Source organism: Saccopteryx bilineata, chromosome 4 (assembly GCF_036850765.1).
Source record: "Saccopteryx bilineata isolate mSacBil1 chromosome 4, mSacBil1_pri_phased_curated, whole genome shotgun sequence".
Taxonomy (NCBI): Eukaryota; Metazoa; Chordata; class Mammalia; order Chiroptera; family Emballonuridae; genus Saccopteryx; species Saccopteryx bilineata.
In genome coordinates, this window is record NC_089493.1 from 70,740,079 (window position 1) to 70,767,500 (window position 27,422).

Consider the following 27,422-nt stretch of genomic DNA (forward strand, 5'->3'; position numbering starts at 1 on the left):
TCGAACAGGGATACACACTTATTCTGATGATGCTACATTGCTCAGGTCTTTTCTAGAAATTTCCTTTTGGAGCTGCCTATGGAGTGTGTTTATGAGTCATAAAGTAAAAGGACTCTATGATACTCTACATTTTTGCTCTATTGGTCAAAACAAGGTAATTTCCAGTTTCATTGTCCAATTTGTTTATCAACTTTTATGTCAAATGATTTTTGCTTTTTTTTTTTTAATTTTAGTCTGTCCAAGAAGACAAAGATGAGACAACTAAGATTATGCCCAAAAAGTATTATGGATTCTTAAGGAAATTTCAGACAGAAATTCTCAAAAAAGTTTCCCAAGGAGATTGCAGGTAATTTGAGAATAGAGACCTTATCTACAAGCAGAATTCTTAAACTGGAGTTAACAGGAATTGGGTGCAGACTTGTTGCACACATTTTTCTAGATAGAGGGTATATTAATTTATTATTTTCAAAGATATTTATGAGAAAAAGAAGATAAGTTGTTTTTAAAAATGCTTTATAGGTGCCAAGTCTCCTAGGAGAGTGCTATAATGTTAATAATAAATTTAAATATTCAAAAGATAGAAAATGTGCTAATGTGACAGTATTCATTTATTGCTATAGCACACACTGTTATTTTATCAATGGGGAATGAGTTTGAGAGAAAACTATACCCATTTCCTCAACCTCTTTGCCTTGATGTCACTTGTACATGTGGTCATAGACAGCTACTAGTGTTCTAGTGTATAAGGTGTGACCTTGTAACAAAGGCTAGTTTTCTTCTTTGAATAAAGAATATCGGACTGTTAGTATTGATACAGTGACTTTTTGGCTATGTTAGTGCCACATTCTAACACGCTGAGTTAACTCAAATATACACTGGGTTATTAATTGAGAGAACTGAGAAGTTAGATTTCCATTACTTTTCTTTCAGTTCCCAATGCTTTATTTTTAGAAGCATTTATTTTAAGTGGAAAGGGTCTAAAGGAGGACACAGCTGTCATGATTAAATAACAAAATCTGAACATGAAAATTAGGAGGAGGATTTTTTTACCATGTGTTTTTTTATCTAATGGTGTGCTGGTAAACTAGCTCTCTAGAAAAGCAAGCCCTGATTTGTAGTGTTTACCAATCTCAAATACTCCTACCATGGACAATTATAAGGTATCAATGTAGCCACTGAATGGAATTCAGAAGAGTTGCACAGAACTTGTTCTTATGAGTACAAGTTGGTTCCAGTAAACCACTGCTTGTAACCTTTATAAACCTAGAGGCTCAGGTAAAGGGTGTCCAGGGGAGGTTTGGTTTTACAGCAGTGCCCTGTGGAGGAAGCACAATTTAAGAGCAAAAAGTAATTAGAAATTCTATTGGAGAATATTGGAGGATACTGAAATATATTGTATATAGTTTAAAACTTATTTTTCAAATTCCCTGATAAAAATTTGTCCTCCTCAACCCAAGCCACTAACAGGTTTTTCTCCCTCTTTTTCTTCCTCCTCTACCTACCCTCAATTTTTTTTCTTTGTTAGATTGACATGCTCTCTGAGAGTCCTTTCTCTTTAGAAATTGTTTAGAGGTGGGTTGAAGAGGTGTTGGCTGCTTTTAGATGAACAGAGGAGAGGAAGTCTGGGACTACTAAGGCATTAATAATTTGTATTCTATCATGTTAATTTCCTATGTTTAAAGAAAAACTCGATGAGAAAAAAACCTTCTTTAAAAGTTTATAGTTTGTGAATCAGTCAGTCTTTAAAACATAATCCTTTAGAAAAGAAAAGGCAGTTATAAATATGAACCAAATCCTTTTATTTTTATTTCCACTTACTTATGGGCATTTTTAAATTCATACATACATTTTTAAGCCAATCTGACTAATCAAGTTTGAGTTAATAAAATGTTTAAAGCTAAGTTAATTGTTTGTTGATCACAGTTAATTCCACCTTGGCTATCTGGTCAGACTTGTATTGTGACTATGAGTAAGTTATTTGACCTTTCTGAATTTGAGTTACATCAAACAGGATTGAACTAGATTGTGTTTAAATTGTCTTCTAGACACAATACTTTGTGGCACTTAAATTGTATTTACAAATCAGCTTCACAATTTTTTTTCTGATGAACTAGACTAATAATCTCTACTTTTAAAGTGTCATTGACCTACTTGTTTAAACAAGGATGTATTTTATCTGATTTAACCAGTTAACCAAGACTGTTCTGTCAATAGATAAGAGCTTATTCTTTAAAGTTCAGTTTTGTCTGTTGCCCTCCTCAGACTCTGAGATTCATCAAACTCATGAGCAGAAAGAAAGTCTTCTGGAGTTGGAGGAAGGTGCTCAGTATACATTCAGGATCCTCCTCTGATGACCATCAGCAAATTAAACTCTATTTATGAGCCACTCTGGCTCATAAGGATTCATATTCTTTCAACATACTACATCTTCTGTGTGTTTCCTTCTCTGTTTCCAGCTCTCAGGCCCTGCCTAGTATTCTAGGAAAAGGACAGAGTGACTGAGCAATAGGCATGTCTTTCAATACTTCTGGTGTTGTATTACTTGACTCTTACCTATCAAACACCTGATGATTCACTTTGTTTAGAAGACTCTTGGAAAATAATCATGGCAATAATAGCTATATTTATTGAACGTGAAGGGCTTTATAGACATTTCATTTAGGTTCTAACAAAAGCATAATTCTGGCCCCATTCCATCCACAAAGAAACTGAAGCTTAATAAGGTCGACTCAAGGCCAGAACAAGGGTTATAAGTCAGATATGATATATAATTCCAGGATCTGTGCTCCTAATCCTGACTCTTGTGTGGTTGTATTCAAAGTTCCTACAACAAAACAGAGTGAAAAGCAGAAAATCAAATAAAAGCTCTAAGATGGGGAGGATTAGATGGGAATCAAATTTTACAAGTTTTTCTAGCTAAAGAGACAAGTCAAATAGCTCAGATGAAAGGGGCAAAACACAACTCTGAGGACTTTGTCCTTTCACTTGTCTCCCTACTCTACCCCCAGAGCATCTTACTCAGGGAGCTATAAATTTCACCCTTGGCTCAGGCCCTCTTATTACCAAAGTATAGGTAGTTAGTAGTGGTGGAGTTGGGAGGTCAAGACTCCTTGCCCCATTATTCTAGTTTTCTTCCCAGGTTTCACTCATTTAGGTTTCTGAAGCCTCACTTTGTGAGCAAACATTGGCAAAGGTCATCACAAAATTATGCATGTAGGGCCTTCTCTCCTGGGCAGAAAGACTGAACATAAATTATGAACTCATTGTTAATCCCACAGACTTTGAAACCCCAGTCCAAAAGAATGGAAAAGGAAATGACACATTGCAGAAAGTTTCCAGCCTTTGAGGGGCTACAAAAACATGCATCTCCTGAACTCTTCCTTTTGGAGACTGGAGGTCTCCTGAAACATGTGAAAGGCTGAAAGCTGTCCCCCAGCTGGATTTCAACCTCCACTTTGAAATAATGAGAAAGTGATATGGAGAAGCTGGAAGTTTTTAGTTTGGGAACTAGAATTTTTTTCAATTGATAAAAAAGCATGATGAGAGATTCTAAGATGGTGACAGGGTAAGCAGACATTTCAACTGTCACCTCCCAGGACCAAATTGGATTATAACTTAATTTAAGAACAATCATCTTGAAAAACCAACTTTGGACTAAACCAGTGGTAGTCAACCTGGTCTCTACCACCCAATAGTGGGCGTTCCAGCTTTCATGGTGGGTGGTAGTGGAGCAACCAAAGTATAAATAAAAAGATAGATTTAACTAAAGTAAGTTGTTTTATAAAGATTTATTCTGTCAAACTTAATGAAAATCCGACATAAAGTACTTGGTAAGAAATTATTATTGTATGCTTTAACTTGCTGTAACTCTGCTTTATAAATTTTCTAAAGTAAAGTAACTTCCTTACTTTATAAATCACCATTACTGTGGAACTGGTGGGCAGTTAGAAAATTTTACTACTAACAGAGATACAAAAGTGGGCGGTAGGTATAAAAAGGTTGACTACTCCTGAACTAAACAAAGAGGAGTCTATAACCATGGATCACAGAAGAAGCCACACCGAGACTGGTAGGAAGGGTGGAGATGCGAAAAGGTGGCTCCCAGAAGCCAGTGGTGGCTGGGGGTTCAGAGGGACTCTCACTGCGGGGAGGTTCACCCTGACAGGGGAGGGTCCACAACTCCAGGTCAGGCTCCCAACCTAGAGCCCCAGAGCCTAGAAGAGGCACCCACACAGCATTTGGAGGTGAAAAGAGCTGGGTTTCTGTCTGCAAGAAAGAGACAGAGCTATCAGAGATGCAGACTCAGTCTTAAGGGGCCAGCACAGAAAATCTTGTTTACAGCCACTTACCCAGGGCTCCAGTGGAAATAGAGCTGAGAGGACTAGAGTTGCATGAGGAGAGTGTAAATTTGGAGGCTCGGGGAGAGACAATGTGGGGGATGGCCACCAGAACCCCTGTGCTGAATCATTCTCTAATACAGGTACTGCAGTAGCCATCTTTCTTGGGTGGAGCAGTTCCCTCTGAGCAGCATCATCCTGGGGAAAAGCAACTGCTCCACCCTCAGGGGTCTTTCCTGCCCCAGTCATGGAGATAGGGTGGTTCTGAGAAGCCAGGAAGCAGGGGTCATGTCAGTGACAAGTTTTCTGGTGTTGAGGCCAGAGCTTTCCACCACACACTCCTGAGTCTAAGACTGGTAATTTCACCTTATAGGAGACTCAGTAGAAACTGGAGTGCAGGTAGACCACACCTCTGGGTCTCAGAGGCCACACCCATCAGACTCTTAGGGCTACACTCTACTGAGGTCTGTGAAAAAGTCTGGACAGACTGACACTTGGGACCAAGGGGTGGAGTTACACCCACTTCCCTTCCTAATCCCTGAATTTCCACAGTCTCTAGACTCTACCAGAGGTTTTTTCAGTGGCAGAGCCCAACAAGCAGACAGAGGCTGCAGGAAGCAGGACTCAGGGAAACTTGGCCTTTTAAACGGACCTTCCCCAGGCCTAGTTTGCATAAAAGCCAGCCTAAGTGTACAGCTTGGTATTTCCATGAGCACCTTGGCCCAGCAGAGGCAGCCACAAACTCTGAATTGCTTGTAGCTCCAAGAAGGTTGCTTAGGGCCAGTCATGGGCAGTGTTTCCCACTGGTCTGCACAAGGTTCTTGCCAGGGAGGGCTAGGGCTGGCACATCCAGTGGCCAGCTGCAAAGAGCATCAGTTCAGGACCTAACAACCCTAGCTAGAGGGGTATCCTAAGGAAAGGCTCCTCACACTTGGCCCAGCTGAGGCGAATTCCACTCTTTATGATCAGCACCGACATAGTGGCTCATGTGCTTTGGATAAGGTGGAGTTTCACAGTCAGCCAGTCTGGGTGCTGAATATCCTGCCCTGCTGTTGGATCTGGTCAAGGGGCTTAACTACTTTCTGGAGGGGCACAGTCAGCCCCAGGAGAGGACTCTCTCAGTCTTTCTTCCTGAGAACAGGGTCTCACCAACTATAAGAACTTCTGCAAATGGGACTGTTGACCCCATTTGATCTGAACTTGCTGCTCACCTTGGGGAGAAATAAAATTTGAGTATCCAGCAGTAGCTGAGGGATTAGGCTCTGGAGTAAGGGCCACATTCCCCATACTGAGCTCCTGACCAAGAGACCCCTAACATTGTATTTTCAACCTCAGTACCCTAACCCAACAAGCTTGCAAGCTGTAGAGGGGTTGGATGGATAAGGCCAATATGAGCCTACAATATAGTCTTTCTACAGAAGACTCTGTGGGAAAACCAAGCAGCGGCAAGAGGAGGTGGAGCAACTGAAAACTGGATGCAAATCTTATGGAGTTTGGTTTTTTATGGAGCTGAAGTCATCTCTAAGCAGAGGAAACTGATCCTTATACACAGGTTAGCCCCTCTCACACTACCCAAGCACAAAAAATGCAGAAACAAACAGTGAAAAGAGCATTAGCTGCAGACAGGTATCCCACAGCAGGTTATAAGCAACAGATGATGCCAACTCAAAAAAATCCAGAACCAATACAACTGGTAGTGGGTGGCAGACAGCACCAACCCTAGACTCAGCTAGCTACACAAGCAGCATATCCAAAGAGGAAATCTATCAGACATCAGACACTGTAGAGAAGAAATATGCCCAACAGGACAGATATTGCACAGTGTGTAATACACATGATCAAAGTTGACCCTTAGAGCCAGCCAGCCTGAAGGAATAACCATACCATAAAAGGACCAACTACATTCAATACTCACATACAACAGGAGGGAAAAATAGTACCCTCAAGAAGCATTCCTAGATCAAGGAAAACAGGTGGCCTAGAGGTCAGTACCACTGAGCCCATCTTCCTCATAAAGACCCACAAAAATTTCAAAGTCCAACAGTGCTACCTAATATGCAGACAAAATGGATAGACAAAGAAATGTGACCCAAATGAATCAACAAGAGAAATGCCCCAGAAGAAAACTAAGTGAAATGGAAGTAACCAAATTACCAGATGCAGAGTTTAAAATAATGATTTTTAGGATGCTCAAGGACCTTAGAGCAACAATGGATGGACAGAATGAGCACCTAAGTAAAGAGATAGCAAGCATCAAAAAGGACATTGAAATCATAAAAAAGAACCAGTCAGAAATGACAAATACAATATCAGAAATAAAGACTGTACTAAAAGGAATCAAGAACAGGCTGGATAAAGCAGAGGATTGATTCAGCAGTTTAGAAGACAAAATAAACAAAAGCCCAGAAGCAGAGCAGTAAAACAGTCACGAACCAGTGCAGTAAATAATTTTGCAAGTCTCGAGTAGGAACAGTGGAGGATCAAGAAAAAAAATGACACAGAGAAAGAAGGATGAAACCAGGAGTTCTCTCTGCAGGCTTTTCCTACAAGAGCTGCCTGCATTCTCAAAAAGCTTTATTTTATATTGCAAAACAGAGTTATTTTACAAAACAAAAGAAAACTTAAATACAAAGTCATATCTCTTAGCTACATCAGGAATTCTCCTGTGCTTCATTAAGAAATCTCCCAAGTGCAGGAATCCCTCCACCAAGCATAACATCTCAACTTCAAAAAACAATGGGTAAAAAGAAAACTGCCTTTAGCAACTTAATCAAGCAAGTGAGGTGGAGGGATGAGATGAGTAGAAATACTCAGCTTCATAGCCAATGTAGATTTGTGGGGAAGAGCTTAACCTTTGGCTAGATCTTGAACTACGAGGGCTTTGCCAGCTTACAGTCTCCTACACAAAATGAAAAAAGGCTCAAAAAGACTGAGAAAATTCTAAGAGACCTCGGTGACAATATGAAGAGAAACAATATCTGCATCATAAGGGTTCCTGAAGAAGAGAACAAACAAGGGATAGAGGACCTGTTTCAAGAAGTCATAGCTAAAAAATTTCTTAAATTGATGAAGGAAATGTCACACAAGTTCAAGAAGCACAGAGAGTCCCATTAAAAAGGAACCCAATGAGGCCTACATCAAGACACATCATAACTAAAATTCCAAAGTTAAGAGACAAAGAAATACTAAAAGCTGCAAGAGAAAAGCAGTTAATTACCTACAGAGGAGCCCCCATAAGGATGACATCCAATATCTAAACAGAAACATTTGAGGTCAGAAGGAATTGGCAAGAAATATTTAAAGTGATGCAAAATAAGAACCTACAACCAAGACTACTAAATCTAGCAAGGCTATTGTTTAAAATTGAAGGAGAAAAAAAAGCTTCTCAGGCAAAAAATAGACAAAAGAAATTCTTACAACCAAACCAATACCACAAGAAATGTTAAGGGGCCTACTGTAAAAAAGAGCAAAGGAGAAAAAAAGAAATAGATAGAAAGAGAATTGTAGATTTAAAAAATAAAATGGCAATAGATAGGTACATATCAATAATAGCCTTAAATGTAAATGGTTAAGTGTTCCAATCAAAAGACATAGGATAGCTGTGTGGGTAAGAAAACAGGACACCTACATATGCTGTCTACAAGAGACCCACCTCAGAACAATAGATACACATAGACTAAAAGTGAAGGGATGAAAAAAATTTTCATGTAAATGGAAATTTTTTTAAAAAGCTGAGGTAGCAATACTTGCAATTGACAGAATAGCCTTTAAAACAAAGCTATAGTAAGGGATAAAGAAAGTCACTACATAATGATAAAGGAAGCAATTCAACAGAAGGATATAACCATTGTAAATATCTATGCACCTAATATAGGAGCACTTAAATATATAAAGCAGACTTTGATGGACATAAAGGGTGAGATTGACAGCATTATTATAATAGTAGGGGATTTTAATACTTCACTAACATTAATGGATAGATCATCCAGATAGAAAATTAACAAAGAAACAATGGCCTTAAATGACACACTAGATCAACTAGATTTAATTGATATCTTTAGAACCTTTCACCCCAAAGTAGCAGAATATATACATTCTTTTCAAGTTCTCATGGTACATTCTCTAGGATAGACCACATGTTAGGACATAAAACAAGTCTTAATAAATTTAAGAAGACTGAAATCATATAAGCATCTTCTCTGATCACAATAGCATGAAACTAGAAATCAACTACAATAGAAAAACAGAAAAATATTCAAACACTTGGAGGCTAAATAGCATGCTATTAAATAATAAATGGGTTAACAATGAGGTCAAAAAAGAAATAAAAAATTTTCTTGAAACAAATGAAAATGAGTACACAACAACTCAAAATCTATGGGTCACAGCAAAAGCAGTCTTGAGAAGGAAGTTCATTGTATTACAATTACAGGCATATCTTAAGAAGCAAGAAAAAGTGAAAATAAAAAACTTAGCCCTGCACCTAAAAGAACTAGAAAAAGAACAACACATAAAGCCTAGAGGAAGTAGAAGGAAAAAAATATTAAGATCATAGCAGAAATAAATGACATAGGGGCTGAAAAACAATACAAAAGATCAGTGAAACCAAGAGATGGTTCTTTGAAAAGGTAAACAAGATTGAAAAACCTCTAACCAGACTCACCAAGAAAAAAAGAGAGAGGACTCAAATAAATAAAATTAGAAATGAAAGTGGAGAAGTAACAACTTACACCACAGAAATACAAAAGATTGTTAGAAAATATTATCAAGATCTATATGCCAAAAAATTGGACAACGTAGGTGAAATAGATATTTTTAGAAACATACAATCTTCAAAAACTCAATCTGAAAGAATCAGAAAACCTAAACAGACTGATTACAACAAATGAAATTGAAACAGTTACCTAAAAACTCCCAGCAAACGAAAGTCCTAGACTGGATGGCTTCACAGGCAAATTTCATTAAACATTCAAAGAAGAACTAACACCTATCTTTCTCAAGCTATTTCAAAAAATTCAAGAGGAGGGAAGACTTTTAAGCTCCTTTTATGAAGCAAGCATGATCTTCATTCCAAAACCAGATAAAGACACAACAAAGAAAGAAAACTATAGGACAATATTCCTGATGAACATAGATGCTAAAATTCTCAACAAAATATTAGTAAAGTGAATCCAGCAACATGTTAAGAAAACCATACATCATGATCCAGTAGGATTCATTCTGGGGAGGTAAAGCTGGTATAACATTTGCAAATGAATAAATGGGATTTATTATGTAAACAAAAGGAAGGATAAAAATCACACGATTATATCAATAGATGCAGAAAAAAACATTTGATAAAATCTAGCATAAATTTATGATCAAAACTCTCAGCAAAGTGGGAATACAGGGAACATACCTCAACATGATAAAGGCCATGTATGACAAACCCAAAATCAACATCATACTCTATGGGCAATAATTAAGAGCAATCCTCTTAAGGTCAGGAACAAGGCAGGGGTGCCCCTATCACCCCTAGTGATAACTCTAAGAGTTTTGACTCTTAGTCAACATAGTTCTGGAAGTCCTAACCACAGCAATCAGACAATAAGAAAAAAATAAAAGGCATCCAAATTGGAAAAAAAGAAGTAAAACTATCATTATTTGTTGATGACATGGTACTATACATAGAAAACCCTAAAGTCTCAGTAAAAAAATGGCTAGACCAGATAAATAAATTCGGCAAGGGTATAAAATTAATATTCAGAAAAAAGTGGCATTTTTATATACCATCAATAAACAGTCTAAAAGGGAAACTAAGAAAACAATCCCCTTCACTACTGCAATAACAAGAAATAAAGTACCTAGGAGTAAATTTAACCAAGGAGGTAAAAGACCTATACTCAGAAAATTATAAGACATTGAAAAAAGAAATCAAGAGAGATGCAAAGAAGTGGAAGCATATACCATTCATACATAGGAAGAATAAACATCATTAAAATGTCTATATTACCCAAAGCAATCTATAAATTCAATGTAATTCTTATTAAAATACCAATGACATACTTCAAAGATATAGAACAAATATTTCTAAAATATATACGGAACCAAAAAAAAAAGAACACGAATAGGTGCAGCAATCTTGAAAATAAAGAATAAAGTGGGAGATAATCATACTTTCTGATATCAAGTTATACTACAAAACCATTGTAATCTCAACAGCTTGGTACTAGCATAAGAACAGGCATACAGATCAATAAAACAGAACAGAGAATTTAGAAATAAACTCACACCTTTATGGTCAATTGATATTTGACAAAGGAAGTAAAAGCAGAAAATAGAGTAAAGATAGTCTCTTTAGTAAATGGTATTGAGAATATTGGACAGGTATATGCAAAAAAATGAAACTAGACCACCAACTTACACCATTCACAAAAATAAACTCAATATATATAAAAAACTTAAATATAAGTCATGAAACCATAAACATTTGGAAGAAAATATAGATAGTAAACTTTCTGATATCTCTTGTAGCAATATTTTTGCTGATTTATCTTCACGGGCAAGTGAAATAAAGAACAAGATAAACAAGTGGGACTATATCAAACTAAAAAGCTTTTTCACAGCTAAAGACACCATAAACAAAATAAAAAGACAACCCAGACAATAGGAGAACATATTTACCAATATGTCTGATAAGGGGTTAATAACCAAAATGTATAAAGACCTTCTAAAACTCAACACTAGGGAGGTAAGCAATCCAATTAAAAAATAGGCAAAAGAACTGAATAGACACTTCTCCAAAGAGGACATGAAGATGGCTAATAGGCATATGAAAAAGTGTTCAATGTCACTAATCATCAAAGCAATTCAAGTTAAAATCACAATGAGGTATCACCTCACACCTTTCAGAATGGCGCTCATTAACAAATCAATACACAATAAATGCTGGAGGGGGTGTGGAGAAAGGGGAACCCTCCTGCACTACTGGTGGAAACACAGACTTGTGCAGTCACTGTGGAGAACAGTATGATGTTTCCTCAGAAAATTAAAAATGGAACTGCCTTTTGACCCAGCTATCCAACTTTTAGGAATATATCCTAAGAATCCCAAAACACTGATTCAAAAGAAGATATGCACCTTAATGTTTATTGCAGCATTGTTTACAATAGCCAAGATCTGGAAACAGCCCAAGTATCCATCAGGGGACCAGTGGATTAAAAAGCTGTGGTACATATACACAATGAAATAATACGTGGCCATGAAAAAGAAGAAAATCTTACCTTTTGCAATGATGGCATGGATGAACCTGGAGAGTATTATGCTAAGTGAAATAAGCCAGGCAGAGAAAGACAAATATCATATGATCTCACTTATATGTGGAATCTAATGAACAAAGTGAACTGAGGAATGGAATAGAGGCAGAGACAGGGTCACAGGAAGCAGAGGGACAGCTGTCAGGGAAGGTAGATGAGGGGATGGCATCAGAGAAGGTGAAGGGATTAGTGAAATTATATATACATTACACATAGATACAGATAATAGGACAGCAAATCCTAGGAGGATTAGGGGAGGGAGTTAGGGGGAGGGGGCAAAGGGGGTGTAATGGGGGACACAGGGTGGTGTGGTAAGGGTGTTATATTGAGTGGGACACTTGAATCCATGTTAACACAATAAATTAAAATTAATTCAAAAAACATAATGGCACATTAAGCACAGGAAGAACACAGGAAGAAAAGATGACTTCAAAGGAAGTCTTGAAAAATTCTGTTTGATGGAGAAACTTAAAGAGAAAGTAAGTTTGGTGCTTCTTTTACTGGTTTTGATTTCAAATGAACTAATGAGTAAAAGATGGTCCACGGGTGAGTGGAGGCCTGCGGCATAGGTAGGGATTTTATGGGATCTGAATCTTATATGATTTAGAGGAGCACTTTTAAGAAAAATAATATGAATGCGAAATTAGATACAGAGTTTTGGACAAAGCTCATGCAAGTGAATAATCTTGAGATAAAGCTTCTTAGAAAATCCTTTTATGGTTGAGACAGTTTAAAAAAAAAATCACCTCCTGGACAGATGCAGAGACACATCACTCTGAGAAATTCTACAGTGAGAAACTGAAGGGTTAGTGAAACAGATGCAAAGGGGAGGGAGGATTCAACAGGACAATAACATGGAGAGGAATTAAAGGGCATTTACTAGGTGACTTACAATATTCCAAGAGAAGGTCACATGTGTACATCTTTAAGAAAAGAATGCCTAGAGGTGCCCAGAGCAACATGGACCACAATGCAGTTTTCTTCCAAGGATCTGAAAAGGAAGATAAGGATCAATAGTTTCACAGCTGAAGTTATTTTTCACTCTCTTTGGTTTTCCACTAATTCTGTTTTGTTTTACACACATCTTCAGCACACTTTAGCCACTACTCACCTCCTCTCTTCTTTATTTTTTTCTGACTCTATTGGTTGAATCTTAACTGTCAATAACCATGGGTCTCAACTCGAGAATTAAGAAACATTTCTGAGACATGTAGAACATTTTAAACCTTGAAAATATGTTAATCTTCATCAGATTTATTACAACTATTTTTAGATACCTCCAATGTAGGGTTAAGCTAAACTGATGACATTCTTTGTAAACTCTGGGGCAACAGAAAATTTTAAAAAGGCCAAGATGGTGCCAACTCACTGACTGGCCAGGGCTGTGAAGAATTCTAATTTTATGGAATGGATTGATTTGGATGGTTTTATGGCTAGTCAAAGAATATTAAACCCATTGAGCAGCTGACAGCCTGTGGTTAAATTGGAAAAGAAAAACAGTACAAACTTTTAGTGGTGAAAATTCAATCCAGCAACAAATTCTGCATAAGTTAAAGTAATAGGAAAGATAGTACCTTTAGAGGAAGAATTAATGGACTTACAGAAGAGCCACTAAAAAACAAATATCTAAGCTTTAAAACATTTTACCAGAAGTAAGCAACAAGATATGTTGCAGATCAAATACAGATGGGGGAAAGAGGTTTCAACAGCAGCAGATTGGCAGGGAGGCTTGAGAGACACAGTAATATGTTCTCTCCATCCTGAAGAGAGAGCAGTGGAGGGCAGGAGGGCCAATTTCTCTGAAGATTGGCACTTAACTCCACTTTTAATAATCAATAAAATGCATGTTGGATACCAGTCTCTGGTTCTTGTGAGATTGTTCAAAGTACCTTGGACCATGATACGTATGTGGCAAGAGGGGAGTGTAAGAGGCAGGAAAGCCTCCTAACATTCCTGTCCAAATGCAGGGAGAGGCAGTCTCCCACATGCATCCATTTAGCCCCTTTTCCACACAGTGGGGAGCCTAGGTAGGTGAAGGATAGTTCTTAATATAACAGACATAGATAAGACACTCTAGAAAGGCTGAAGTAGCATTCATAATTGTAATCCAGAAAGAGATTCTATATGTATTATCAGTAGCTTGCCTACTTCCTTCCTCTCTCCCTCTCTCTCTCTCCTCCTATCACTCTCTCTTTCCCTTTATTATCATTTTTTTTTTTTGGATTTCAGGAAATTGCTCAATGTATATACACTAGAGTCATGGTTTTACAGAGTATTAGGCTTATCAAATTCTTTTCCTACCCAATATTATATAGGCAGCAGTCTGACAGTGGAGACAGCCTGATTGTCTATCCATCCATCCATTCTTTCAGTAAACCTTTATGGATAGTTTAATAAATGCAAGGTAGTAATTTTAAATCTTTTTTTTTTTTTGTATTTTTCTGAAGCTGGAAACGGGGACAGTCAGACAGACTCCCACATGCACCCGACCGGGATCCACCCGGCACGCCCACCAGGGGGCGACACTCTGCCCACCAGGGGGCGTCGCTCTGCCACGACCAGAGCCACTCTAGGGCCTGGGGCAGAGGCCAAGGAGCCATCCCCAGCGCCCGGGCCATCTTTGCTCCAATGGAGCCTTGGCTGCGGGAGGGGAAAGAGAGAGACAGAGAGGAAGGAGGGGGGGAGGGGGGGAGAAGCAGATGGGCGCTTCTCCTGTGTGCCCTGGCCAGGAATCGAACCCGGGACTTCTGCACACCAGGCCGACGCTCTACCACTGAGCCAGCTAGCCAGGGCCAAGCAAGGTAGTAATTTTAAAACATAACAAGAAACAATTCTTTTCATTAAGGAGAGTATGGTCCAGTTCAGGGCTAGGATACTTCTATGACTAACTTAAATTATTTAGTGAAAAATGAGGGATACTGACAATATAGAAGATCACAAAGATGGTAAAAGGGTTGGGAAAGCTTAAAAGAGGAAAAAGGACTTGATCTAGAATCGGAATAGGTGGGAAGATTTTAAATATCTTCTAAATACAGTAATAAAAAAGCCCTTCAAGTGAGGCAACAACATGAAGGTCTATTTGTATGCTATAGACTAAATAGTTGTGTCCTTCCAAAATTCTTAGGCTAAAGTCCTAATCCTCAATATGATGGGGCCTTTGGAAGGTAATTATTTCATGAGGGTGGAGCTGTTATGAATGGGATTAGTGCCAGGACTCATTTGTATTTCAATTACCTCTCAATGAAACTGTTAAAATCTGGGTTAGTTTCATTTTCTTTGGCTTGGCAATCATGTTTATTCCACTTTATCATGCTTTTGAAATACCTGTGTGGTATCTCCCGGTCTGTCTCCAGACTTTCTCTTTGCCACCACATATGGAAGATAAAGGAATATAACATTGTGAAGTCAAATCTCCAAAAAATAACTGAAAACAATAAAAGCAGTATGCTCAAGGAGCAATAACTCAGGTGGACAAATATAAGTGCATATTAATACTTGTAATAGCATTTGCAGACATTAGATTTCTAGTAACTGGAGACCTGGAATTTAAATTGAGCCAGCCAGGCAAACATGGATGAGCATGTGGATCATTTACTCATCTTAAAAAAAGAGTTTCCAACCCCCATTCTTCCATTCTTTTATAGCTTCTGATTTAGTAAATTGAAGGTGGAGCTCAGGGAATTTGTGTATTAAACCAAGATAAGGAACAACAGCATTAGGATTAAGCAAAATTAACATTTACCCTTGACTCCACTTGAATCCTCTGTCATCACTAGGCTGCTGTACTCCTTTCTCTCATATCTCCTCTCCAACTTGTCTAATTTTCACCCATGCAAATCATGGGGATCTACCCATTGCAAATTCCACCTCTTCTTTTGTGACTAACCATCTCTCCCCACTTTGGATTTCTTCTCACTTGTCTCCAATCACTGTAGCCTTCTTAATACTTGAGTCAAAACAACTCAAAGATCCCAGGCTAATCACAGAGGTATTCCTTTCTCTGGGCTCCAAGTCCATGAAATAAAGGCCGCAGGGTTTCAAAACAGAGATGTATTTACAGAAATGATTTTCTTTTTTCATCATACAGGTCACTAGCAAGTTCTCTTATGGGCCACTTACTTACTACATTGGACCCAAATATGGACAACTAGTGCTATCTTGTTTTGATTTTAGGGAAACTGATTAAGGCTTAGAGCAAAATTGTTTACTTTTGCCATGCAAATTTCTGAGAAGATATTTTAGATAAGCAATTCACCACTGTCTTTGATCTCAAGCTATCAGCTTCAAAGTATAACATTTAAAAATAATTTGTATGTGGTTTCTATTATTTTGCCTGCCTTGCATGCACGAAGGCTTGTTTTAAAATGCCTCTTCTATTTTGAGCATTTTTGTAAGACGGTCAAGGTAGATGTTCATCCTTTGTGATAACCTTCAACAACTCATTTATAGAGGTATTCCAGGCTTTATTGATTATCATGTAAGACGGTCAAGGTAGATGTTCATCCTTTGTGATAACCTTCAACAACTCATTTATAGAGGTATTCCAGGCTTTATTGATTATCATGTCAGACAGTGGTAACATGAATGCATTGTTCATCTTTATATGACATTTACTGAAAGGATAAATTTACCACTTTTAATCTTTCAGGAGGAGCATTGGCTTCTTTTTTTATCCTCCACTTTACTATCACTCTGGAGAAAAAAAATTTACACTGTATACATTTAATATATTTGGCGGGAAAGACTATGATTAACGTTTTTTCTTATACATGGTGAGGGTAAACTCTGTTCTTTTTGTCAGGGTCAAGAAAAAAAATGGTGTTAAAGATAGGGCATTTGAAGAATATGTGGCAGACCAGGTGTCAATATGTCTCTGAGGTCCACTCAAGGGTACACAATTAATTTATTTTTCTTAGTTTGCTCTCTAAAAGATGGTACAGTAAGCATAGCCAAAAAGCAGTAGTAGCACTAAATATCTAGAATTGGAGAAGCTGGTTTCCAAATTTTCTCTTCCACCCATGCAATCTTGGGCAAGATTTGTTATTCTTTTGTTTATTAATTTATTCATCACACAAGTATGACATCTTCTGTTTGTCAGATATTGTGAAAAACACTGGAAACAGAGGAGCAGAGCACAGTCCTTGCTGTTATAGAGTGTGACAGGCACGAGAATGTGTCTCACAGCTATCCAACAAAACATTATGCTCCTTTTGTCAAGTAATAGAAAGTATACATCACTATTCATGAAATAATCTTTCTGTTTTAAAATTTTTATTAATAAAAAGTTCAAAAATTTTCAGAAAACAGAATACTATAAATGTCTTCACTCATTTTCAATTCATATCCAATTTCTTCAGTGAATAAACAGCATGGGGGCAGGTGGAGTCATTGTAGATGAAAAGACATGTAACAGATGTTGCATCTTCATTAATAGTGGAGTCTCAGTTGGACTACTAACTCTTCCTCAACTAGCAATTATAAAATTTGGACAATATATATTTTTAAATTATATTAAGATACTGGTGAATGACCAAAATTAAAACTAGACAAAAGTCTATCTTTGAAAGAATTTCATGAGTGACACTGGGAGATTGATAGATTCTTGTCTACACAGCTGTAACAGCAGAAGCCACCATCTTACTAGTTTGAGGTATCAGACACAGTTTATGGCAGAAAGAATAGAAAGTTAGAGGGATAATCCAGGAAGGAAGAGAGCTGCTCAAGAAGAGAATCTCCAACATACACTTATAAAATTGCTTAGAACCTTAGAAAATTTCTAAACTATACATGACTAGGTGAGATCCCAAGAGGCTTTGAAAATAAATAGTAACTCGGCCTGACCTGTGGTGGCACAGTGGATAAAGCGTCAACCTGGAAATGCTGAGGTCGCCGGTTCGAAACCCTGGGCTTGCCTGGTCAAGGCACATATGGGAGTTGATGCTTCCAGCTCCTCCCCCCTTCTCTCTCTCTGTCTCTCTCTCCTCTCTCTCCCTCTCTGTCTCTCTCCTCTCTAAAAATGAATAAATAAAAAAAATTAAAAAAAAAACCTTTAAAAAAAAAAACGCGACAGAGTTAAAAGTTCGAATCCAGGTAAACCTAAAATAAGAATTACTCTTCAGAAAAACATAAGAGAACCCAAGGATGTTATATTGTATAACTGATAATGTTCAGTTGCTAATTAAAAATAACTAGATGCACAAAAATACCCATAAAAACATACTCAAGGAAAGAAACATTCAATAGAACCTGACCCTGAGGGGATCCAGGTGATAGAAGTTGCACACAGGGACTTGAAAGCAACCATAGTAGATATGTCCAAAAAGTTAAGAAAAAATATACACACAATAAATAAAAATAGGGTAATTTTTAGCCTAGTGTCTGCCTTATCTGCCTAGGTTTGAATATCTCTTCTAAGCACTAAGCTCTAATGTATTAGCACTAGGCATTATGGAGGCACAGTCAGTACTAATTAGCATCAACTATTCCAGAGTGCAGACCTAACACAACTGAAAGAGAGTGGGTAATCATGTTGATGGTGTCATGGTGAGTGGTACTGGTGGCTGTGGTGGCAGGCAGAATTGAAATACTAACTGAATATTAAGATGTAAAAGAGAAATTTTTAATTCTGCTCTAATTAAATGAGATTATACATCTATGGTATTTCCCATGAACTTTGTCATTTTGTCATGGCCAGGATTATGTTTCCTCCAACTTTTCTTGAAAAAGGAAAGGATTTACACAATAGTAATATCTAAGGGTAAGAAAAGACTTATTTCTAGATGCTAATATTTTAGCCAATTTGGAGAAGTTAGAAAAAAATCTTATAGCACCCAAGATTTTTCTCCTTTAGAGCAAAAGGAAGATTGGTTGAAATGATCTCTCTGTAGTGATGGTATTTAATATTTAATAAATCTCAGACCTGGATTGGGTTTTATCCAATCTCCTACCTTGATATTAATAGTGCCTATCCTGCTTATTCCACTGGACAGTTATAAAGAACAAATGAGATAATGATAACAATAATAATAACTGACATTTATTGAGGAATCACCATTTTCTAAGCATGATTCTAAGAATTTTCTTTCCCTGTATTAACTCACCTAATACTAACAACATAAAGTAGGTACCATTTTTATTAGCCTAATTTCACAGATAAGGAAACAGAGTTAATCCCTGATTGAGTAGCTCAGTCAGAGTGTCAACCCCATGCGCCAAGGTCAAGCACATACAATAACCAATCAATAAATGCATAAACATATGGAACAACAAAATCAATGTTTCTCTCTCTGTCTTTTTCTCTCCCTCTAAAAAAATTAATCAATGGAAATAAATGGAAACAGAGTTAATAGTTTGGCAAGTTCTCTCAATTAACAAATAGATGTGGGATTCCACCCTGGTAGTCTGTGGTGAAGATGTGAGAAGCAAGCATTTTCAGGCTCTGTTGTTAAGAATTAAGAATATAAATTGGTACAACCATATGGAGAGCAATTTGGCAACACTACTATAGTGAGGTGCTCATTCCTGTGAACTGGAAATTCCACTTATGGTATTCACTAAGAGAAAACTCTTCAACATGTGTAGCAGAAGACACACACAAAAATGTTCAGTAGAACATTTGCAATAGGGAAGAATCTATTGAGAGAGAGAGAGAGAGAGAGAGAGAGAGAGAGACTCTACAACAATTGAGTGGATGTATATTAATATAAATACATAGATCTAGAACTGTGTTCTCTAACATGGTAGCTGCTTGCCACATAAAGCTATTGACCACTTGAAATATAACAAAAATACATATTAGAATAATATTTTTGATGTATTGGGTTAAATAATATACATACTATTATTATTTTACTTTTCTTTTTGCTTTTTTTGATGTGGCTATTAGAAAATTTAAAATTATATATGTGTCTCATATTATATTTTTATTGGGCACCAGTAAGCTAAAAAATATAATTTGAGTTAAAATAAGCAAGCTACAAAATAATAAAGTCTGAAAGAATCCACAAACTCTTCAAAGCACAGAAAGCAATACTATCTACTCCTCATGAAGCATAAACATGCAGTTAAAATACAAAAATGTGAACTAAAATGGTACCCTCAAGATTCATAATAATAACTACCCTTGGAGAGGAGATAAGAGGATGAATCTTGAAGAAAGAGGAACAGGAGAACATAAATTTTATTTTTAATATTTTATTTGTATAAATAAAATAGCTGCAGCAAAAATAACTGCCATATATCCCCATGTATAAGATGCACCTTAATTTGGGGGCTGGAAATTTGAAAAAAAAAAGTATTACATAAAGTTATTGAACTCAAGTTTTATTCATCATAAAATTCCTACAACTCCTCATTCATGTGAAAAAGAGAGGAATGCAAGTAAAATATCTACAACTTCTGTATAAGAAGCACCAGTTTTTAGACCTCAAATTTTTTGAAAAAGGGCGGTTTTATACATGGGGAAATATGGTAAATCATAGTATTTGTTCATTCTTGGGAGTGCGTTATTTTCATATTTTGATATTTTATTTTAACATTTCAAAAACAGCTTTACCAGGCAGTGGTGCAGTGGATAAAGCATCAGCCTAGAACACTGAGGACCCAGATTTAAAATACCGAGGTTGCCAGCTTGAGCCTGGACTCATCCATTTGAGCACAGGCTCACCAGATGAGTGCAGGGTCTCCAGCTTGAGTATGGGATCATAGACATGATCCCATGGTCACTGGCTTGAGCCCAAAGTTTGATGGCTTGAACCTAAGGCCACTGGATTGAGCAAGGGATCACTGGCTCAGCTGGAACCCCCAGTCAAGGCACATAGGTACTGCAACTATGAGTTGATGCTTCTCATCTCTCTCCCTTCCTGTATGTCTTTCTCATTTTTGCTAAAATAAAAATAAATAAATAGAAATAAAACTTCAAAAACAGAACAGAGCAAAACCTGAGTTAAGATGAGTAACTTCACAAATGTAGGCACACACTCATGCACATATATACAAATATAGTCACACTTTTACCAAACTTCTAGTCATTAGACACCATATTTAACCAGAGAATCCAGCAAAGTTCCCCTTGCAGATACCCAGGTAAGTATGAGGACATTAAGAAGAGAGACTAATAAAAACTAATGAGTTTTTCCAGACTATAAAAATAATATGTGCTCACGGTAGGAAATGTAAAATATTTGAAAGAAGTATAAAGGTAAAAACAAGAATTTCCCAAAAGCCCATCACTAAAAGGGTCTTGGAGAAAATGACACTGGGATTAAAATCCAGAGAGTTTGATAAATACAGAGTCAACATTTACATCTCCATGGTAAATCCCGTGTGTGTGTGCGTGTGTGTGTGTGTGCATGTGTATGTGCATGTGTGTGTATGTGTGGTGGGACAGTGGCATAGAATATATTCTGCTACCATCATCTACCCTAAAGCCACTTTCCAGAGGCCCCTACACCTTCATTATTCCAGAATAAAATCTGGCCCATTCTAGAGAGGTGCAAAGCTCAGATGGGAATAGGTGCAAAGCATATGTGAATGTGCAATGGAGCACAAGCTATGAAATGGCTTATTAAGATTTTGTAGAGTCAATTCACTACTCAGATATGCCTGTGTTGTTATGATTCGAAGTTCTTCTTTGCAGCCATTATTCCACTCTTCAACAATTCTCAACAGGCTGCAGTTGAAACAAAGAACTCCAGAGCCCCAGAACGATCAGTGTCTGAGTCTACATACTTTTTCCTGTGTCTGGACACATGAACAGGTATAAGTGAGCTAAGTGAATGCTAATGGAAAGATAATTTTATCTCACATTTAACATTTGTTGAGTCCTCTTTATGTTCTTTGCCCAAGACTAAGACCATTATATGTTTTTCAATTCATTATTTTATTTAATCTTCATAACAACCCAATAAGGATGACTTTATCATAATTTGCATTTCATTGAAAAAGACAAGAAGGGTCAAGAGGTTGAGAAACTAGCTCAGGTTACAGATAGCAATAGCAGTTATGGAGTTTTCCACATTTTCAAACTGAAGACTGCAAACCCCAGAGTACGTAGTCTTCCTCTATTTCTTATCACTCCCCATATATGAAGACTATTACTTCCCTTTGCTGACCAGTAGAACACGACAATGTTTGAGGCCAGTGGAAGAAATGTATTTGATATAGAATTTCCCAGACACTGATATAGCCAATCAGATGACTCTTATCTTTTATAAAGACATCTTTGCTTTCAGTTTCTCTCACCAGCCCTGCCAAGTTGGGTTGGGGGCCTGTTGCCAACTCCTGGTTCCATCTGGTTAGTGGGCAGGAATGGTTTACAACCCAAAGAAGCAGACTTTAAATGGCTTGTTTTTGCATTGAACGCTGCAGTCTTAGGAGGAAACCTGGATGTTTACCAGCTTATAAAAATAAAGGAAATGAGAACCATGCTTAATAAGAGTGAGGCCTGCCAGTGATCAGAGCCAGGAATTAACCTTTTGAAATGCGATGTGAGATGGGGGTGGAGAAGGGGATGGATTGGGAGAAAGATGAATCAGAGTGTGAAGGCAGCATTAGCCAAAGAACTGATCAACAAACAGACTCTGGGCATTTAAAAAACCAGAACTCTATAACCAATGGAGAAGAAGCTATCTTCAAGTTAATTTTTAAAAATTCCTTTCTCTTAGAGGCTGAGGATCATCTATCACTGGGTACCTTGATAGTGGAGATGACATACTAATGCATTTGTTGCTGGAACCCAGTCACTCCCTCAGTTTTAGAGCCACACTCCACCACAATACTCCTCCTACTGTATTGTTGATATGGATCTCAACAGTGTCTTTGAATTTCACTGCCATGCCAGGTTCTACTAAAGGCCTGGGTCTTCATAATATTGCATACTGTTGGTCAAATAAGTTTGTAACTATGATGTATATGTTTGCTTGCTTTGAGTGTGGGAGACAGGCTGTAAGCTGCCAAAGTCATAATAGCCTAGGGCTTAGTTTTAAGACTAAGCCTTTCCCTCCTTTCTAATACTGTACTAAGGTCTTCTCAAAACTAAGCTTTTCCCCACACCCTTGACTGTTGCATGATGGGAGGTGGTGCACTCTTATGAGGAATCCCATTTATGCCTCAGATAAGTGGCTTTGTATCAGAGATTTCCTTATTTGTATATTGACTTAAAGGCTTTAATTTTCTACACTATAAAATGAGGCAGACCAGGGCTCTCACTCTCTCTCAGTTCCTGCTATCAGCATTGCAGGGGCCTTCCTGATCCCCTGTTCTCTATGGGAAAAACAGGTTTTCTGCTTTTCCCTTGGCTTCTCTTGTGGCTTGTTTATCTTGGTGAGACACAAATAAATAGAATGACCCACCATCCTCTGACTCTGCCATTTCTTTATCGTCTGCCTAAATTCTGTGAGAACCTACATGTGAATGACCATGATGGCAGCCCCTGGCCATACACATACCCATGGTGTGTATTGATTAGCAAGAGAGCACATGATGAGATATAGAATACAGTCTCTGAGGTCAGGGAGCTAGTGAATTAATGGGGGGTTGTTGGGCATCCAAGTTTGTCTCATGCAAAGATAAAAACATACACAGAACAAAAAAAGAGTAAAATAAAAAGTGAAGGGAGTGGCCCTGGCCAGTTGGCTCAGAGGTAGAGCGTCTGCCCAGCATGTGAAAGTCCTGGGTTTGATTCCCAGTCAGGGCACACAGGAGAAGCACTCATCTGCTTCTCCACCCTTCCCCCTTTCATTTCTCTCTGTCTCTCTCTTCCCCTCCCACAGCCAGGACTCCATTGGAGCAGGGTTGGCCCCTGGCACTGAGGACGGCTCCACCTCCGCCTCAGGTGCTAGACTAGCTCCTGCTCAACAGCAAGACACCCCAGATGGGTAGAGCATCACCCCCTGGTGAGCATGCCAGGTGGATCCCAGTGGGGTGCATGCGAGAGTCCGTCTGACTGCCTCCCTGCTTCTAACTTTGGAAAAATACCAAAAAAAAAAAGTGAAGGGAATGAGTGTGGTGGAGACAATGACTACTTGGAGACTACATGGATTTCACTGGGGGACATAGGGGAGATTACCTCACAATCCTCTATACAGGTGTCATGAGATGGTCTCAACCCCCAGTCCTTACGGGTATTTATTTATACACACAAATAGAAACAGGGACAAGAATGAGGAAGTCAGGAAGCAGAGAAGAGAATGAAGAAGTCAGGAAAGGAAACTTCTTTAGAGCAGATAAAAGGGCAAGGGAGTAGCTCAAATGTTACAAAAATTGCTAATTCTATCCCTATTTTGCTGTTTTCAGCACAGTACTGCGTTCAGGACTTTTGTCAGTAAAGTCACTGTGGCTTTTGCCTCAGGGCACTGAACTCCGTTTCTGTTCTATGGTCCTATTTAGGGCCTCTACAAATGAGCTCCTTATATTCTTACTCTTCAGTCTTTAACCTAAATAAGGGAATGGGAATTGAGTGTGGTAAACAAATATTTCTTTCAGATTCATCTGTCTACATCAATTATCCCTCCTGCCAAAGGGTGGGTACTGTAGGAAGAAGAAGTATTTTCTGGGAAATAAAGCCAATGAATCAATTTTTTAACTGAAAGAAGAAAAAAAATTGCAAGGCAAGGGGAAAAATTGGACAAGTAGTGTCCTTGAAATTTTTTTTTTTTTTTTTTTTTTTTTTTTTAGTGAGCGCATGTGCATGTGCAAGAGAAAGAGAAAGATAGGAACAGACAGGCTGGAAGGGAGAGAGACAGGAAGCATCAATTCTTCTTTGTGGACTTTTAGTTGTTCATTGACTGCTTTTCTATATATGCCTTGACCATGGAGCTCCAGCAAGGCGAGGAACCCCTTGCTCAGGCCAGCAACCTTGGACTCAAGCCAGTGACCTTGAGGTCATGTCTATGATCCCATGCTCAAGCTGGCAACCCCATGCTCTAGCTGGTGAGCCCTAGCTCAAGCAGGCAACCTTTAGGCTTCAACCCTGGGTTCTCAGCATCATAGACTGCTGCTCTATCCATTGTGACACTGCCTGGTCAGGCGGAAATTCTTTTGCATATGTTTTCCCAGGCTCTAGGAACAATATTTGTCTGGGGGGGGGGGGGTTGGGGAGGCAGCCCTGTCCTTGTATTTTATGTGCAGGCTTCAAATGAGTCTCTGTGAAGCCAATATTCACGGCCAACATCATAGCCGCCTGGCCCATGCAGGTTTGCATTAGATTCGGACAGATGGTAATGAAACAATGGAGCCAAGAATTAGTGGGCCATCATCTTTAATCCTAGCTTGCACCCAGCGGGCAATAAAAACACACACTGGGCTCCAAAACCCACTCATTCAGTGCTCACAAAGCTACTGACTTATCCGAGTTTCCTAGAATCAAAGGTTTCTAGCTCACCAGCTTATTCACCTCTGTTCCCCATCCCCTTCTCTCTGAACAAACTTTGCACAAACTGGCTTCTCCTTCAACACTCCGCCATCTTGGCTCTTCTCCTGGCCTCCTCCACGTGGCCTTTCTCTGTTCTCCTCTCTGCTCTCTCCTCTAATGCTAATCTCAGGAACAGAGAGAGAGAGCAAGCTCCTGATCTGCCCCACTTTAGAGTGCAGAAATCAAAACCTTTAATTCAAATACAAAATAGGAAAGTCTCTAATGCAAAGTCACTTATCTGAGGCATGATGGGATTGCACCACCCCACATCAAAAAGGGTGGGAAAGGCTTATTCTTAAAACCAAGCCCCAGACTACAAGGATCCTGCCTGCCCGCAGCCCACCCCCAACACACATTAATATCACCTGGGCGTCAGGCTTCCACGTGGGCAGCGCCATCTTTAACAAAATAAGCATAATATATTTTATCTGCCCAACAGTCTCCATAGCCACCCAAACATCATAAAAAGCTATTCTTTTTATTCTCACCATTTCCTATGGGCCTGCAGGACTGGGATTAAGCAGCCGATCAGAGACAGCGCTACCACTTGGATCTTCTTCTGGATGGGAGCTGTCGGGACTTGCTGAGATTCTTTCTGTAACAGACAGAAAAGTGGCACTGTACCTGTTTCTCAGCTGCATTACAGTCATTGGCAAATCCTTCAAGACTAGAACAAAAATCAAACAATGACAGAACAGTATACAACCTCATGAAATGGGGTGATTGGCCAAATCCAGAACTGACTCAGAGTAGCAGCCGCTCCCCTCAGTGACAACATGGAACTCCCAGCAATCAGGCAGTGATTAGACCAAAAGGGGATGGACGTCTCTAAGCTGCAGAGGCCCCTCTGACTTCCCACTTCCAAAAAGTTCATAGACTCACTTTAGATATCAAAATAAATGACACTGAGATGAAAAAGGTAGTGACTTTCTGTAGCAGTATAAGGTTGAGCCTTACCCAAAGCATTTTCTTGTGAACAGGTGGCAACTTTTAATCAACCAGACTTCCCACACATGGACTGATGCTCCATACTGCAGTTTTAAGGACTTTTCTTCTCCTGTGTGTTTGGCATTGCCAATCCTCCTGAATATCTCCTTCGAGGTTTCAGAAACCTTGCCCCTTTGTCTTTATTAGATATGATATATCCTTGGAATTCAATGGGGTTGCTTATCTATTTATTGGTTTAAAATATATAGATAAATAGATGGATATTTTTAATTAAACACATGTTTACTATGTTTATCAGTTCTGCCTGCATACTCTTATAAACATGTTCTACTGGGCACTTGTATAGATAAGGAAAAATCTTGCCTTCAATGTCAAACCTTTATTAAGCATCAGAGGATCTTCTCAGAGGAGAAATTGGTAAAGTGGAGCATGTGGGTAAGAATGAGGCTCTGGAGTCAGACACAGTGGAGTTCACTCTTTGCTTTGTCACTTAAATAGTTGTGGATTTGGGTCAAGTTACCGCTCTAAGACTTTCTCCTCATCTATAAAATGAACCTGACTCTATAACAATGTCTATAGGAATGTTTGTTGGGAGGCTTCCATTATATGTCAGGCATATAATAAGAGCCCAATATTATCACTAAAAAATAAAACATGGAACCTAATCTTGCAGAGTTCATAATATATAAGAAAGTCAATAATTTAAACAATGACATTAGGGCAAAAGTGCTCTAATAGACATGTAGAAAAAAAAATCTAATAAAGCACAGATGAGGTAGCAATTGATTTCATCAGAAAGAGTCATGAGGCTGAGGGAGAAAGTCCTGTTAGATTTCACTTGGTTGAGAAGTGAAGGAAGAGGGTTATAGGCAGGGGAAACAGCCAGAGAAGAGGCAGAGAGCCATGAAGCAGGAGCAGATGCAGTCGTATCAATTTGAGAACCCAATCCACACAAAGGATGGTAAGCTTTCTGAATTTTGTGAAGGATTAACTATGGTTTATTCCTAAGAGGCCTGTTGAATAATCTAGTTGGAGTCAGGGTATACATTTTCCTTTAGCCTTGAAGATCCATCTACAGCAGATGAGTTGTCCAGGAAGGAAAGGGTGGAACTCATTATGGAAGAACTGAGGCAATGGGTACTGCCCAACCTGTTTGCTGTCACAATGGTTGAGTTAGTCACAATCCAATCAAACTTGGTTTTTGACTCATTGACTTCTCATTCAAGAGCACCACATCCTAATTGTGTACATTGTCATTCACTGAGTCAATCAGGGCACAAGCCAAAAAGAAAAAAAGAAAAGAAAAGAAAAAGAGAGATTTATTGGTCATATTTACCTTGAAATTGTTTATTAACTAGGTTGTTTGTTCACAGAGCATCTTATTTGTCATGCCAGTCCTTTCAATTTGTTTAGTCAGCCTGATTCTCCAGA

At 38.4% G+C, this 27,422-nt stretch overlaps 1 long non-coding RNA gene across 2 annotated transcripts; it reads right to left on the minus strand.

The window, feature by feature from the left end:
* Window positions 1-1,045: 1,045 nt before the first annotated feature.
* Window positions 1,046-25,641, minus strand: LOC136336249 (uncharacterized). Of its 2 annotated transcripts, none has more exons than XR_010731400.1 (3): window positions 25,532-25,641; window positions 12,525-12,623; window positions 1,046-1,316 (listed from the first exon to the last, which is right to left on the minus strand). It is a non-coding gene; the product is annotated as an uncharacterized lncRNA (long non-coding RNA). The 2 variants fall into 2 exon arrangements; XR_010731401.1 differs by lacking the exon at window positions 1,046-1,316 and adding an exon at window positions 2,689-2,824.
* Window positions 25,642-27,422: the final 1,781 nt, after the last annotated feature.